Source organism: Triticum dicoccoides, chromosome 4B (genome assembly GCF_002162155.2).
Source record: "Triticum dicoccoides isolate Atlit2015 ecotype Zavitan chromosome 4B, WEW_v2.0, whole genome shotgun sequence".
NCBI classification, from domain to species: Eukaryota; Viridiplantae; Streptophyta; class Magnoliopsida; order Poales; family Poaceae; genus Triticum; species Triticum dicoccoides.
In genome coordinates, this window is record NC_041387.1 from 66,281,924 (window position 1) to 66,298,039 (window position 16,116).

Here is a 16,116-nt window from a genome sequence, read left to right on the forward strand (position 1 = left end):
CATCATAGCCCCAAACTTTAAGAAATGACAACTTTGGTTTCTTGCCAAACCACAGTTCATAAGGCGTCATCTCAACGGATTTTGATGGTGCCCTATTTAACGTGAATGCGGCTGTCTCTAAAGCATAACCCCAAAACGATAGCGGTAAATCAGTAAAAGACATCATAGATCACACCATATCTACTAAAGTACGATTACGACGTTCGGACACACCATTACACTGTGGTGTTCCGGGTGGCGTGAGTTGCAAAACTATTCCGCATTGTTTCAAATGTAAACCAAACTCGTAACTCAAATATTCTCCTCCACGATCAGATCATAGAAACTTTATTTTCTTGTTACAATGATTTTCCACTTCACTCTAAAATTCTTTGAACTTTTCAAATGTTTCAGACTTGTGTTTCATTAAGTAGATATACCCATATCTTCTCAAAACATCTGTGAAGGTGAGAAAATAATGATACCCACCGCGAGCCTCAACATTCATTGGACCACATACATCGGTATGTATGATTTCTAACAGTTGATCGCTCCATAGTTCCGGAGAACGGCGTTTTGGTCATCTTGCCCATGAGGCACGGTTCGCAAGTACCAAATGATTCATAATCAAGTGATTCCAGAAGTCCATCCGTATGGAGTTTCTTCATGCGTTTTACACCAATATGACCCAAACGGCAGTGCCACAAATAAGTTGCACTATCATTATCAACTCTGCATCTTTTGGCTTCAACATTATGAATATGTGTATCACTACTATCGAGATTTAATAAAAATAGACCACTCTTCAAGGGTGCATGACCATAAAAGATATTACTCATATAAATAGAACAACCATTATTCTATGATTTAAATGAATAACCGTCTCGCATCAAATAAGATCCAGATATAATGTTCATGCTCAACGCTGGCACCAAATAACAATTATTCAGGTCTAAAACTAATCCCGAAGGTAGATGTAGAGTTAGCGTGCCGACTGCGATCACATCGACTTTGGAACCATTTCCCACGCGCATCGTCACCTCGTCCTTAGCTAATCTTCGCTTAATCCGTAGTCCCTGTTTCGAGTTGCAAATATTAGCAACAGAACCAATATCAAATACCCAGGTGCTACTGCGAGCATTAGTAAGGTACGCATCAATAACATGTATATCACATATACCTTTGTTCACCATGCCATCCTTCTTATCCGCCAAATACTTGGGGCAGTTCCGCTTCCAGTGACCAGTATGCTTGCAGTAGAAGCACTCAGTCTCAGGCTTAGGTCCAGACTTGGGTTTCTTCTCTTGAGCAGCAACTTATTTGCTGTTCTTCTTGAAGTTTCCCTTCTTTTTCCCTTTGCCCTTCTTCTTGAAACTGGTGGTCTTATTGACCATCAACACTTGATGCTCCTTTTTGATTTCTACCTCCGCAGCCTTTAGCATTGCGAAGAGCTCGGGAATAGTCTTGTCCATCCCTTCCATATTATAGTTCATCACGAAGCTCTTGTAGCTTGGTGGCAGTGATTGAAGAATTCTGTCAATGACACTATCATCAGGAAGATTAACTCCCAGTTGAATCAAGTGATTATTATACCCAGACATTTTGAGTATGTGTTCATGACAAAACTATTCTCCTCCATCTTGCAGCTATAGAACTTATTGGAGACTTCATATCCCTCAATCCGGGCATTTGCTTGAAATATTAACTTCAACTCCTGGAACATCTCATATGCTCCATGACGTTCAAAACGTCGTTGAAGTCCCAGTTCTAAGCCGTAAAGCATGGCACACTGAACTATCAAGTAGTCACCAGCTTTGCTCTGCCAGATGTTCATAACATCGTCAGTTGCATCTGCAGCAGGCCTGGCACCCAGCGGTGCTTCCAGGATGTAATTCTTCTGTGTAGCAATGAGGATAATCCTCAAGTTACGGACCCAGTCCGTGTAATTGCTACCATCATCTTTCAACTTTGCTTTCTCAAGGAACGCATTAAAATTCAACGGAACAATAGCACGAGCCATCTATCTACAATCAACATAGACATGCAAAATACTATCAGGTACTAAGTTCATGATAAATTTAAGTTCAATTAATCATATTACTAAAGAACTCCCACTTAGACAGACATCTCTCTAGTCATCTAAGTGATCACGTGATCCAAATCAACTAAACCATGTCCGATCATCACGTGAGATGGAGTAGTTTTCAATGGTGAACATCACTATGTTGATCATATCTACTATATGATTCACGTTCGACCTTTCGGTCTCCGTGTTCCGAGGCCATATCTGTATATGCTAGGCTCGTCAAGTTTAACCTGAGTATTCCGCGTGCCCAACTGTTTTTGCTCCCGTTGTATTTGAACGTAGAGCCTATCACACCTGATCATCACGTGGTGTCTCAACACGAAGAACTTTCGCAACGGTGCATACTCAGGGAGAACACTTCTTGATAATTTAGTGAGAGATCATCTTAAAATGCTACCATAAATCAAAGCAAGATAAGATGCATAAAGGATAAACATCACATGCAATCAATATAAGTGATATGATATGGCCATCATCATCTTGTGCTTGTAATCTCCATCTTCGAAGCACCGTCGTGATCACCATCGTCACCGGCGCGACACCTTGATCTCTATCGTAGCATCGTTGTCGTTTCGCCATCTATTGCTTCCACGACTATCGCTATCGTTTAGTGATAAAGGAAAGCAATTACATGGCGCTTGCATTTCATACAATAAGGCGACAACCATATGGCTCCTGCCAGTTGCCGATAACTCGGTTACAAAACATGATCATATCATACAATAAAATATAGCGTCACGTCTCAACCATATCACATCACAACATGCCCTGCAAAAACAAGTTAGACGTCCTCTACTTTGTTGTTGCAAATTTTACGTGGCTGCTACAGGGTGAGCAAGAACCGTTCTTACCTATGCATCAAAACCACAACGATAGTTCATCAAGTTAGTGATGTTTTAACCTTCTCAAGGACCGGGCGTAGCCAACTCGGTTCAACTAAAGTTGGAGAAACTGACACCCGCCAGCCACCTATGTGCAAAGCACGTCGGTAGAACCAGTCTCGCGTAAGCGTACGCGTAATATCTGTCCGGGCCGCTTCATCCAACAATACCGCCGAACTAAAGTATGACATGCTGGTAAGCAGTATGACTTGTATCATCCACAAATCACTTGTGTTCTACTCGTGCATATAACATCAACGCATAAAACCTAGGCTCGGATGCCACTATTGGGGAACATAGTAATTTCAAAAAAAAATCCTACGCACACGCAAGATCATGGTGATGCATAGCAACGAGTGGGGAGAGTGTGTCCACATACCCTCATAGACCGAAAGCGGAAGCGTTAGAACAACGCGGTTGATGTAGTCGTACGTCTTCACGCCCCGACCGATCAAGCACCGAAACTATGACACCTCCGAGTTCTAGCACACGTTCAGCTCGATGACGTCCCTCAAACTCTGATCCAGCCGAGTGTCGAGGGAGAGTTCCGTCAACACGACGGTGTGGTGACGATCTTGATGTTATACCATCGCAGGGCTTCACCTAAGCACCGCTACAATATTATCGAGGAGGACTATGGTGGAGGGGGGCACTGCACATGGCTAAGAGATCAAGGGATCAATTGTTGTGTCTAGAGGTGCCCTCCTGCCCCCGTATATAAAGGAGCAAGGAGGGAGGGGGCGGACGGCCAGGGAGGAGGTGCGCCATGGGGAGTCCTACTCCCACCGGGAGTAGGACTCCCTCCTTTCCTTGTTGGACTTGGAGAAGGGGGGAAAGATTAGGGAGAGAGAGGAAGGAAAGGGGGGGCGCCGCCCCCCTCTCCTTGTCCTATTCGGACTAGGGGGGAGGGGCGCGCGGCCCAGCCCTGGCCGCCTCTCCTCTTCTCCACTAAGGCCCACTATGGCCCATTAAGCCCCCGGGGGGTTCCGGTAACCACTCGGTACTCCGGTAAAATTCCGATTTCACCCGGAACACTTCCGATATCCAAATATAGGCTTCCAATATATCAATCTTCATGTCTAGACCATTTCGAGACTCCTCGTCATGTCCGTGATCACATCCGGGACTCCGAACAACCTTCGGTACATCAAAACTCATTAACTCATAATATAACTGTCATCGAAACCTTAAGCTTGCGGACCTACGGGTTCGAGAACTATGTAGACATGACCGAGACACGTTTCCGGTCAATAACCAATATCAGAACCTGGATGCTCATATTGGCTCCTACATATTCTACGAAGATCTTTATCGGTCAAACCGCATAACAACATACGTTGTTCCCTTTGTCATCGGTATGTTACTTGCCTGAGATTTGATCGTCGGTATCCAATACCTAGTTCAATCTCGTTACCGGCAAGTCTCTTTACTCGTTCCATAATGCATCATTCTGTAACTAACTTATTAGCTACATTGCTTGTAAGGCTTATAGTGATGTGCATTACCGAGAGGGCCCAGAGATACCTCTCCGACAATCGGAGTGACAAAACCTAATCTCGAAATACGCCAACTCAACATGTACCTTTGGAGACGCATGTAGAGCTCCTTTATAATCACCCAGTTACGTTGTGACGTTTGGTAGCACACAAAGTGTTCCTCCGGTAAACGGGAGTTGCATAATCTCATAGTTGTAGGAACACGTATAAGTCATGAAGAAAGCAATAGCAACATACTAAACGATCAAGTGCTAAGCTAACAAAATGGGTCATGTCAATCTTATCATTCTTCTAATGATGTGATCCCATTAATCAAATGACAACTCATGTCTATGGTTAGGAAACATAACCATCTTTGATTAATGAGCTAGTCAAGTAGAGGCATACTAGTGACATTAAGTTTGTCTATGTATTCACACATGTATCATGTTTCTGGTTAATACAATTCTAGCATGAATAATAAAAATTTATCATGAAATAAGGAAATAAATAATAACTTTATTATTGCCTCTAGGGCATATTTCCTTCACTTTGACCCCCATTGGATTGCATGTGTCATGCAACTCGTGTCTAGTGGCCGCACGGTGATCAGTATCAATGGGGCGGTCGGTCCTTATTTTCGTACAGAACAAGGCATTAGACAAGGGGACCCTATCTCCCCTTTACTTTTCAACCTAGTGGTTGACGCCCTTGCTACTATCCTAGACCGGGCTAGGGTAGCAGGGCATATTAGGGGTATCTGCCCCCACCTCATTCCTGGGGGCGGCCTGACCCATCTGTAGTACGCTGACGACACGATCTTGATGGTTGAAGGATTGGATGCGGATATTGCCCACCTGAAGTTCCTTCTACTCTGCTTCCAGGAGATGTCTGGCTTGACCATTAACTTCTCCAAGAGTGAACTCATGGTTTTAGTGTATTCTTCTGAGGAGGCTCTACACATTGCCAACCGACTCTACTGCCATTTGGGCTCCTTCCCGACGACCTACCTCGGATTACTGATTAGTGATTCTCGGATCTAGGAGAAGGACCTTCGGCCGGTAGTATCTAAGGTCCAACATCATGTGGAGCCTTGGCAGGGTCGGTGGCTCTCGAAGGCTGCGAGGGTTGTTCTTATCAACTCCTCTATGATTAGTCTTTTGATGTTCCTGATGGGATTCTATAGTCTTCATGAATCCTTCATGAGGAAATTGCCAAATACCAATCCCAGTTGTTATTGGCTGGAAAGGGCAATAAGCAGAAATACCACGTGGTTGAGTGGTCTGAGATCTGCAAAGCTAAAGACCAAGGAGGGCTTGGGGTTATCTCATCTAAGAGAATGAACATTGCCCTCCTATCTAAATGGCTATGGTGTATTGAGACCGGCGATGGAGGCCTCTGGCTCCACATCATCCGCAGGAAATACTTGCGGAGCCAGCCGCTTGCCTTCGCCCCTAGGATTGGCGGTTCCCAGTTCCGACAGTTGATCATCCAGTTACTACCAGTCCTGCGGACAGACTCCTCGATTAGTATTGGCTCAGGCTCGAATACGCTCTTCTGGTTGGACCGTTGGTCTGGCACTAGGCCATTTGCCGAACGATTCCAATTGCTCTTTACTATTTGTGCCATTCCTCAGCTCACGGTTGGTGCGACCCTAGCTAACCTCTCATGAGTGACGTTCAGACATACTTTTTGGTCCCCAGGAACAGGGCCAATGGGAGGAGTTGTTGGAATGCATTGCTTTACACTCTCCTTCCTTGGAACCCGATGCCATGTCCTGGCACTTAGAGCCCAATTGGCATTTTCCCACTAGGTCCTTATACGAGGCCTTGGTGGCCACTCCTGGCCCTTGGGAGTTGACTCTCCTTTGGGAGATTAAGGTGCCACTGAAGATTCAGATCTTCCTCCGGCAATGGGTGCGTGGCCGCCTTCCCTCCGGTACGGAGGTGCTTAAGCGCAATGGGCCGGGTGACGGGACTTGCCCTCTCTGTGACGTACCGGAAGACACCAACCACATCTTCCTCTGCTGCCCGGCCGCTATTTTCCTGTGGAGTTGCTTCTGCGAGGCGGTTGGGGGCAATTGGTGCCATGATAACCTCCCCGACCTATTCCGCGAGGCGCTTGACTCTCCTAGCTTGATGCGGCCGGCCCTTTGGGTTTCCATTAGTGTGTTAGCTTGGACGCTTTGAAATGTGCGCAATAAACTTGTGATTGAGCATGTGATCCCCTATGGACTACTGACGCCATCTACAAAATGTGCGGTTTCTTGCAGCTTTGGCGGCTGCTTAGCAAGCGGCGCCACCGAGATGACATCAACGCCATCATCGCTGCTCTCCGCTCCATCGCCTCCTCCTTCATGCCACCGCTCCCACCTCCACCTCTGGAGCCGGATTAGCTAGTCTTACTTATGTTTGGGGTTTGTTGGGCTGTGCCCCCAGCCAGACTTGCCTTTTATTTATCTTGCTGTACTTGAACCTTGAACCCTTGGATGTTGGTTGTTGGTGCTTTGCTTTATAATATAAAGCGAGGAGAAACCCTTTTTCGTCAAATTCGTACAAGAATCCTATCCTCTAGAACTCCTATGCTTTTCCTTTGTTCCAAGGCCTAATTGCGCACCTATCGACATCTTTCAAGTCAGTTACTACATATTTCCCAGCTGGTAAATCCCGAGAAGTGTTCTAGTGTTTTGTTCAGCACTATTTATCTTGCAAGTTGTTAATGCAAAATAACTCGGTCTTCCAACACTAGAGGGATGGATGAGTAAGGGGAAAGTTACAAATCTATAAGAGAAGCTTTGTAAAAGACAATGCGGTGGGGTGACAACTATTTATCTGTCAGCGGGAAAGATGTAATGGTCAAATCGGTTGCACAAGCTTTGCCGATATATGTCATGGGAGTGTTTAAGGTCTCTAATGGTAGGTGTGACAGCTCAATGTGTTTAGTCATGTTTTTTTTGGTGGTCAGAAGGTGGGAAAAGTAAGATCCACTAGTTTCTTGCGGCAATTTGTTAAAGCGAAAGAATAGAGGGGGGCCTGGATTCCCAGACCTTTGCTTAATTAGACCCTCCTTGTGCATCAAGCGTGGTGATTAATTCAGAACCCTGGTAGCTTAGAGTTAGTGGGAAAGTTCTTAGAGCAAAGTATTTCCTAAATTGTGCATCACATGACACTATGTTTATCGACATGGCATGTTATTAAACATGAATTGGAGTTGCCGAAAAGAGACCTAATCTCGTGGGTGGGCATGGTTGCCGGTATCATAGTGTGGAGAGGACACTGAATACCACGTGATTTTTCCCTAAGATCAATTGGGCCTAGAGAGATATGCAAGTAATTAGTAAATGGGTTTCTGAAATTATTGGATCATGGTGTCAACTTGAAAGCAAATATAATTCATCGATATTCTTGCAACTAGATGCGGAAGGAATTATGAAAATTTAACATCAAATTTAAATTTATTGTGATTTTCTCGCCTAGTATCCGATTTTTTTGGGATCGAGGGTTAAAAACCGCTTGTAATGCTTCTTTAAAGAAATAGTGCTTATTTTCATAATAAGGCAAATAAAGAATATCATTTCTATTAAAAAAGACGTTGAACATTGTTCAGAAAAGCTCGGAACATAATGTTTATTTGGGAGAGTAGAGTTCGTTATTCTGGCAAGACCTTTTCTCCCCGTCTTTGACAAGGTCCTAGCGATCTGTGACATCGCGGCTGGTCTCGACATCCCCTTCTTGAGCTCGGGGCTTCTTTCTCCTCAACTGCAAAATCAACTAACGCAAATTCTACTCTCGGGCAACGAGAAATGGAAAATGCGAAAAAAGAAAAGGACCGAGACAAATTTCAATAGTACTCCCTCCGTTCGAAAATACTTGTCGTACAAATGCATGTATCTAGACGTATTTTAGTTCAAGATACATTCATTTTTATCCATTTCTCTGACAAGTATATCCGGATAAGGGATTACTATATACATGAGGGCACCGGAGGATACTAGCTCAGGGCATCTCCAACGCTGACCCGTAAACCTCCCGCAACCGTCTGGAGCGCGTTGTACGTACCGCGGAAGCCATCCAACGTGGTCCTGTATCGGTCCATGGCGCGGTCCAGATGCGATTTCCGTGGGTGAGCTTTGCGGGAGTCTGGACACGCGACACGCCCACTTCTGACTACCCTGGCCCAACAAAAGCCCCTCCGCCCTCCCGCACACGCTTCCCGCCCGTCGCCAGCTGCCCGCATTCATGCCACTATAGAGCGCCGCTCCACATTGAAGACGGCTCAGGGCAGACACGACTTCTCACTGCCTCCGCCATTGAAGCGGCGTGCCGGCCGAGGGCGACGCCCGCTGCATGCCCGGCTGAACATGCCTCCTCACCGTGTTTCATACGCCTCCATTAATCCGCGTGGAAGCCGAGAAACCTACTCCAGTCACACGTCCATTCACGATCGGGCCGGCATGTAACACAACACCGGGCAAGCTCCTCCCGTCCGCCCGCTATTTAAAGGAGGCGAGACACCGGGCAAGAATCGCACCACTCCACCGCTCCCCATTCTCATCTGTCCTCCATTTTATCCACCCATTTAATGGCATCCGACGAGATGGGAGAGCAGTTCTCCGGCATAAAAACCGGCAGGGTGGCCCGCCAAGCCCGCCGGATACGAGCGACGATGGCCGCTGCTCCACCTCCCCCGCCTAGCCCGATAGAACGAGTTGCCGCTCCAAGCCAGCTTGCGGAGGAGTGGCGAGTTGCTCCAGGACGACACGGGTGGAGCACGGCAGCACAGGCATCGTCGCTGTCGTGGACAAAGCCGTGTCGTACCGCGCCTCCCATGCCCGCGACTGCGCCATCCGCCGTCAACGCGACCTGGCGGCAGAGAAAGAAGCCATCTGTGCGGACATCGATGAGTCGGTGTCTCGCACATCCGCGCCGGCCGCCATCATCAAGGAGAAGTAGAACACGGGAGACCGCCACCGCTTGAGACCCATCATCTACTTATTACTTCCCTATGCCTTCCTCTAGGCCCGAATAATGGTGAAGTGTCATGTAGTCGATGTTCACATAACACCACTAGAGGAGAGACAACATACATCTCATCAAAATATCGAACGAATACCAAATTCACATGACTACTAATAGCAAGACTTCACCCATGTCCTCAGGAACTAAAGTAACTACTCACAAAGCATAAGCATGTTCATAATCAGAGGTGTAATAATATGCATTAAGGATCTGAACATATAATCTTCCACCAAGTAAACCAATAAGTATCAACTACAAGGAGTAATCAACACTACTACCAACCCACAGCTACCAATTTGTGGTTTTGGATACAAGATTGGATACAAGAGATGAACTAGGGTTTGAGAAGAGATGGTGCTGGTGAATATGTTGATGGAGATTGAACCCCTCTCGATGAGAGGATCGTTGGTGATGACGTTGGTGATAATTTCCCCCTCCCGGAGGGAAGTGTCCCCGGCAGAACAGCTCTGCCAGAGCCCTAGATTGATTCCGCCAAGGTTCCGCCTCGTGGCGCCGGAGTTTCGTCCCGTAAGGTTGCCCATGAATTTTTCCAGGACAAAACCCTTCGAATTTTCATAAGTGTTAAAATTGAACACTTATACAATACTATGTTTCTTTTTAAATTTGCAGTCTGGATGATGAGGTTTGGGAATTGAGGATGCATTTTCATGACAGAGACAATCCTGAGAGAACTATGATGTTGTCAGACATCACATTTATAATCTAGTAGCACTGATAGAGACTGAAGGATATGGTTTGAGGGATTACATGTATTATGTGAAGCATCCTGGACTAGGGATAGAAGGAATGCAAGAAATAGAGGATGATGACATGCTGGAGGAAATTCTAGACCACATAGTACATGAGAAGCAGAAGATCTTCAATGTGACAGTTGTTAGGGCCAGTTCCCCCAAACGTGTAGATATAAATAGCAGTGCTAATGTTATTGAGCAGCAGATCCCTCTGCAGGAAATATATTAGGGAGCATCCTAGCAAGAACCCTAGGTTTCATGGGTTGTTCATCTGCCTTAATGGATGCAAAGAAGGGTTCCTCAATGGTTGTAGACCATTCACAGGTAATTGCCTTGTATTGTTTGTGCCACTTATATGTTCATTGCCATTTATATGTTCTTTCAAGTACTAATCATTTGTGCTAATATTGTAGGTTTGGATGGATGCTTCATAAAGCTAACTACTGGTCAACAAATTCTAGCTGCTACTGGAAGAGATGGGAACAACAATATATTTCCCATTGCTTTTGGAATTGTAGACAAGGAGGATACAAATTCCTCGACATGGTTTCTATACTAGCTGAAGGTAGCAATAGGTGGGGAATCTGGCAAGTTTGGACAGTACACAATCATTTCAGATAGGCAAAAGGTAATATATTTAGTTGTACTTTCATGTAGTTACTTTCATGTAGTTGCTTTCATGTAGTTGTAGTTACTTAGTTGTAGTTTTTTCATACAGGGTCTTTTGAAAGCCATAAATAGAGTCTTCCCCAATTGCCCACAAAGGTTTTTCCTTAGGCATATCTACCAGAACTTTCAAATTGCTGGGTTTAGAGGGCCAGAATTAAAAAAATACATGGATGCAGCAAGTTACTCATATACTGAACATGGTTTTCAAGTTGCAATGGATGAGTTAAAGAGAGAGTGTGAAGCAGCTTGGGTTTGGCTTAGCAAAATACCCAAACACACTTGGGCCAGACATGCCATGGATTTGAACTGCAAGACAGACTTAGTTGTTAACAATCTAAGTGAGGTTTTCAATAGTTGGGTCCTAGATGTGAGGGCTAAGCCAAGAAGGACCATGGTTGATGGAATTAGGACAAAGTTGATGGTCAAGTTCAATGCAAATAGAACAAAAGCTGATGCTATCAAATGGGAGATTTGTCCTACATATGCAGAGAAACTGGAAGAAGCAAAGAAGTGGTCTAGGAACTGCCAATCTTTGATGGCTGGACCACATCTTTACCAAGTGACAAGTGGAGAGAAAACATATGCTGTTAACCTGCAGGAAAACACTTGTGGGTGTAGGAAGTGGATATGACAGCAGTGCTTTGCCATCATGCTATCTCTACCATACACAAAGCTAAGCTACCGCCAGAGGACTTCGTTCATGATTTTTTCAAAAAACCAATGTACAAGGCTGCTTACAGTCCCATAATCTATCCAGTACCTGGCCCTGACATGTGGCCAAGGACAGACAGTAGGGACATTGAGCCTCCAGTCTTCAAAGAACACAAAGGCAGAGTACAAACTAAGAGAAGAAAGGGAAGACATGAGAAGCCAGCTCCAAAAGACACTTCAAGGATGGCCTCAATCACTTGTTCTAATTGCAGCAAAGTTGGCCATAGGTACACCAATTGCCATGTTGCTTTGAAGCCTGCACTAGCAATGAGAAAGAACAGGCATGAGGTAAGAAACAATTACTGAATTACTTGTGTTCTCTATGCATATAACAAAAATGTTGAATTACTTGTGTTCTATTTGCAGCCAAGCAGCTCTTCTTACCCACCAGATGCTGCTACTGCTGCCTCATCTGCTGCACCAGCAAGAAGGGTTGCATCTACTGCCAGTGCACCAGCACCAGCAAGAAGAAATCCATCTTCTGCCACTGCACCAGCACCAGCAAAGAGGACTACATCTTCTACCACTTCACCAGCACCAGCAAGAAGAACTCCATCTTCTGCCACTGCCCCAGCACCAGCAAAGAGGACACCTTCTTCTGCCACTGCACCATCAACAAGATCTGCTACTGCTGCTGAAAAGGGTAAGGCTCGAGCTACTAGGGCTTCAACTGCTGCAAAGGGAGCAAGGGCAGCGTTCTTGCCTCCAAGACCAAACAGTGGTTACCAGAGAGTCAGAAAGCCAACCCAGAAGATCAAGAACTACCTGACTGCTTCTGGTGCAGCATGGGATTGATGTTGTGATCCAAAATATGCTTTATCATGTTATGCCACTGCTACTATTTTGATGACCAAGTGATCATCAAGTTATGTTCTGGTACTGTAATGACCAACTTAGGTTCTGGTACTGTAATGATCAAGTGATGATCAATTAATGTAGTGCTACTCCAATTATGATCCTTCTATCAAACTATGATGCCTCGACGTCGATAAAAAAGCCAAAAAACCCTACTTGATGCCTCGACGTTGATAAAAAGCCAAAAACCCTAGTTCACCCTACTTGATGCCTCGACGTCGATAAAAAGCCAAAAAACCCTACTTGATGCCTTGACGTCGATAAAAAGCCAAAAACCCTAGTTCACCCTACTTGATGCCTCGATGTCGATAAAAAGCCAAAAACCCCTACTTGATGCCTCAACGTCGATAAAAAGCCAAAAACCCTAGTTCACCCTACTTGATGCCTCGACGTCGATAAAAAGCCAAAAACCCCTACTTGATGCCTCAGCGTCGACAAAAAGCCAAATAAACCTAGTTCACCCTACTTGATGCCTCGGCGTCGACAAAAAGCCAAATAAACCTAGTTCACCCTACTTGATGCCTCGACGTCGACAAAAAGCAAAAACCACTAATTAACCCAACTTGATGCTCACAATTATCAGTTGAGCATAAACATACTTAAGATCAATTTCAACAACTGTAAATAGCTTACTAAGCTCAAAAACACTAGTTGCATAGAAACATACTTAAGATCACATTCAGCATTAGTTCAAATCCATACATAATCATAATTGAAGATTACTACATTACATCACCATAGTTCAGAAGTACTCATAGATAATAGAATTTAAACTACTATCATTACAACAAATGCCAAACCACACTCTGCAAAAGGTCAGCAAATGCCAAACCACACTATGCTTATCCATTTATGATGGCCTTGACCCCCTGCAGCTTCACATTGCTCTCTTCAACTGTCTTCTTGAGCTCATCAATGTGCTTCTGCAAATTCATCCTCTCTTCAGCTAGCTTGAGCTTCATGTTCCTAATGACAGTTGCTTGAGCAGCTGCTAGGTTCTTAACCATGTCATACTTCTCTTGAAGCTTGCTGGTTTCAACATCTTTCCTTTCTACCTCTCCCCTCCTTTCCTGAGCATCCGAAAGTCCATTGACATCTTCAACCAACTTCTCATAGCTATGCTGCAGCTTCTTCTTCTCTTATGTCAAGTCATGAACAATAAATGAATGCATCAGATTTTCCTCATTCCTGTCTCTCTTACTCATAAACCATAACTTGGCTAATGCATTCTCAAGGGTGTTGGGCCAAGATGGATCAATCCATTCAACTAATCCACAGTTTGTACCTTCCTGAACAAAATTTGAATAACATAAACAAATACATTAGAATGCTTCCAAGCAATACTATTTAAATACTATCCTCACATTCAGAGCTGAAGAGAGGACTACTTAAACCTGTCAGGCTAAACAAGTTGCATCCTTTGTCCTGCTCCAGTAACCCATGCATCCTTTGTCCTGCTCCAGTAACCCATGCATATTCTAACTTAACAATGTTGCCAGACCATGGTTTTAAGATGCCGCCAGAGTAAACAATTGCTTGTAATCCACTTTCCTAACTTAACAATACAACTAAACTTAACAATAAACTGCAATGCCTGCCTCCACAGTACAGATCCAGAGAAAACAAATCACAATATACCTTCTCAGCACAACAAAGAAACCTCCTGCCAGTGTGGATTCCTTCGAAAGCAACATGCCTTTCTGTGGCCTTCCCATGTTCATGGCAAAGAACAACCAACTCTGTTTCAGGTCCCTCGAAATCGGAGTCTTCAGTGGTAGCAGGGATCTGTAGTGCATAGGAATACCAGATATTTGATCTACATGTCAGCAAACAAGCGCATTCAAGAAAAACCCCCAAGTCAGAAACCCTAACCCTAAAAATCTGAACTTACCTTAATGATGTCGTCGCCAGAAGCTGAGCTGACGTACTCCACGGTGTTCTTGCTGCTATCGGACCCATCGCTCCAGGAAACCATGGCAATGTGGCGGGGACGCGGCGGCGGGTGCGGTGAGCTAGATAGAGGAGGAGGAGTGAGCGAGAGGAGAGCAGCGAGACAGAGTGGGGAGTGGGGGCAGCGACCGGCCTTTTCAGGGGGGATGGAGGGGGACGACACCGTCAAACGCCGTCTAACGGCTATCATGACGGCCGACGGTACCACGTACGCAAAAAACAGGCCCCGCATGTCATAAACAAGCTTAACTGAGCCCGATCCGCCGATCAGTGCTTTCTGCAAAAATATTACCGTAGACACGGTGTTTTCTGCAAAAAAATGTATTGTAGTGGTTTTCGCAGAGCTTGGCTTCAAAGTGATGGTTTTCTGCAATTTACTCCATCTTTTCCGATCTTCATTTGTCTGACCATAGTAAAACTAAAGTGTGCACCATGACGCATGAAATATACGAATCGAAGGGCATTCGTATATAATAAACCACACTGTCGAGTAAGTAGTAATTAAACACGAAGTACAGCCGGTCATGTGTATCTATCAACTGAGAGCACTTTTTTTTACCTATATATCTTTTTGGACAAAGGGTAGATTTTATTGACTCAGATGTAGCATCAAGAGAATACAAACATAATGGGCACACACGATATATATACTGTCACTCTATTTATGCACCCACAATTCACTTTTTATTGCGCTTTACCTTAATTAGAGGGCGACAAGAGTGCCATTTTCTAACACCCTTTTACGGCTGCTCCGCGCTGGAGCAAATGACACGAATTCGCCCAGAAATTAAACTACAAATCCAGTCAAAGGCGTTAGCTCGATGGCAGCTGAACCTTGATTCCTGTCTTCCGTCAACTGACAAATCCAAATCGAGTGATCCACGTTGCAGAACTACTCACAAATGGTAACAAAATTGGGGACACGTACAACTTTACATGTCACGATATATACGAGCTTACATCGCGAGATCTACGACCAAAGAGTAAAGTAACCACTAATGATATTAGCTGGCGATCTGAGTACTCTACTGATATCATACCTTGATCCCCTGCCGGTTTAAACAATTGGACAAGGTTTGCATTTTCTTAAAACAAATTGCATCTCATATATGATTAGCTGGATAAATTAGCGAGTAGGATAATCACACACCAGCGCTTTAGACCTACCTTGGATATGTTGACATTCCAGCAAAAAAAATGTTAGACATGCATGATCAATTTTAAGCACGCGCAGCTTCCATCTTTTTCCCCCATTTTGTTTATTGATTATATCGTGACTAATTGGTGGTAGGCCCGCGGTAGCAAGGCAACTTTGGCAGCTGATGAGATTTAGTTCAACACGTATTCGTCTCTAGTGCAAATTGAGTGCGCACTTGTTGCCAGACCAGTGGGCACATACACCACACCAGTGGCCGAAATCCCTCTAAACGAGCTGAGTACCCCTTCCTCGCTTGCCTTGCTGATTATGGAGGTGAGACAGTCCATGGCTTGAACATTCTCAAGTAGCTCTCTCAGGTTCTCCAATTCAGTGGTAGCTGTTGGTGAAAGATTAGGATGCAGTTTTATTTCCCACGACCCCTGAAACTGAGCAGAAGTTGTCAAGGGTAAATGTCACAAGATTTGGTTCCCTGTCTGATCAATATGATCCTACCTTCCTGCCATTGTTGTCAAAAAAAACCTTCTCGCCATTGCCATATATCTCCATACAAGGACATTTTTTTTGAAACTGTCACACGGGGG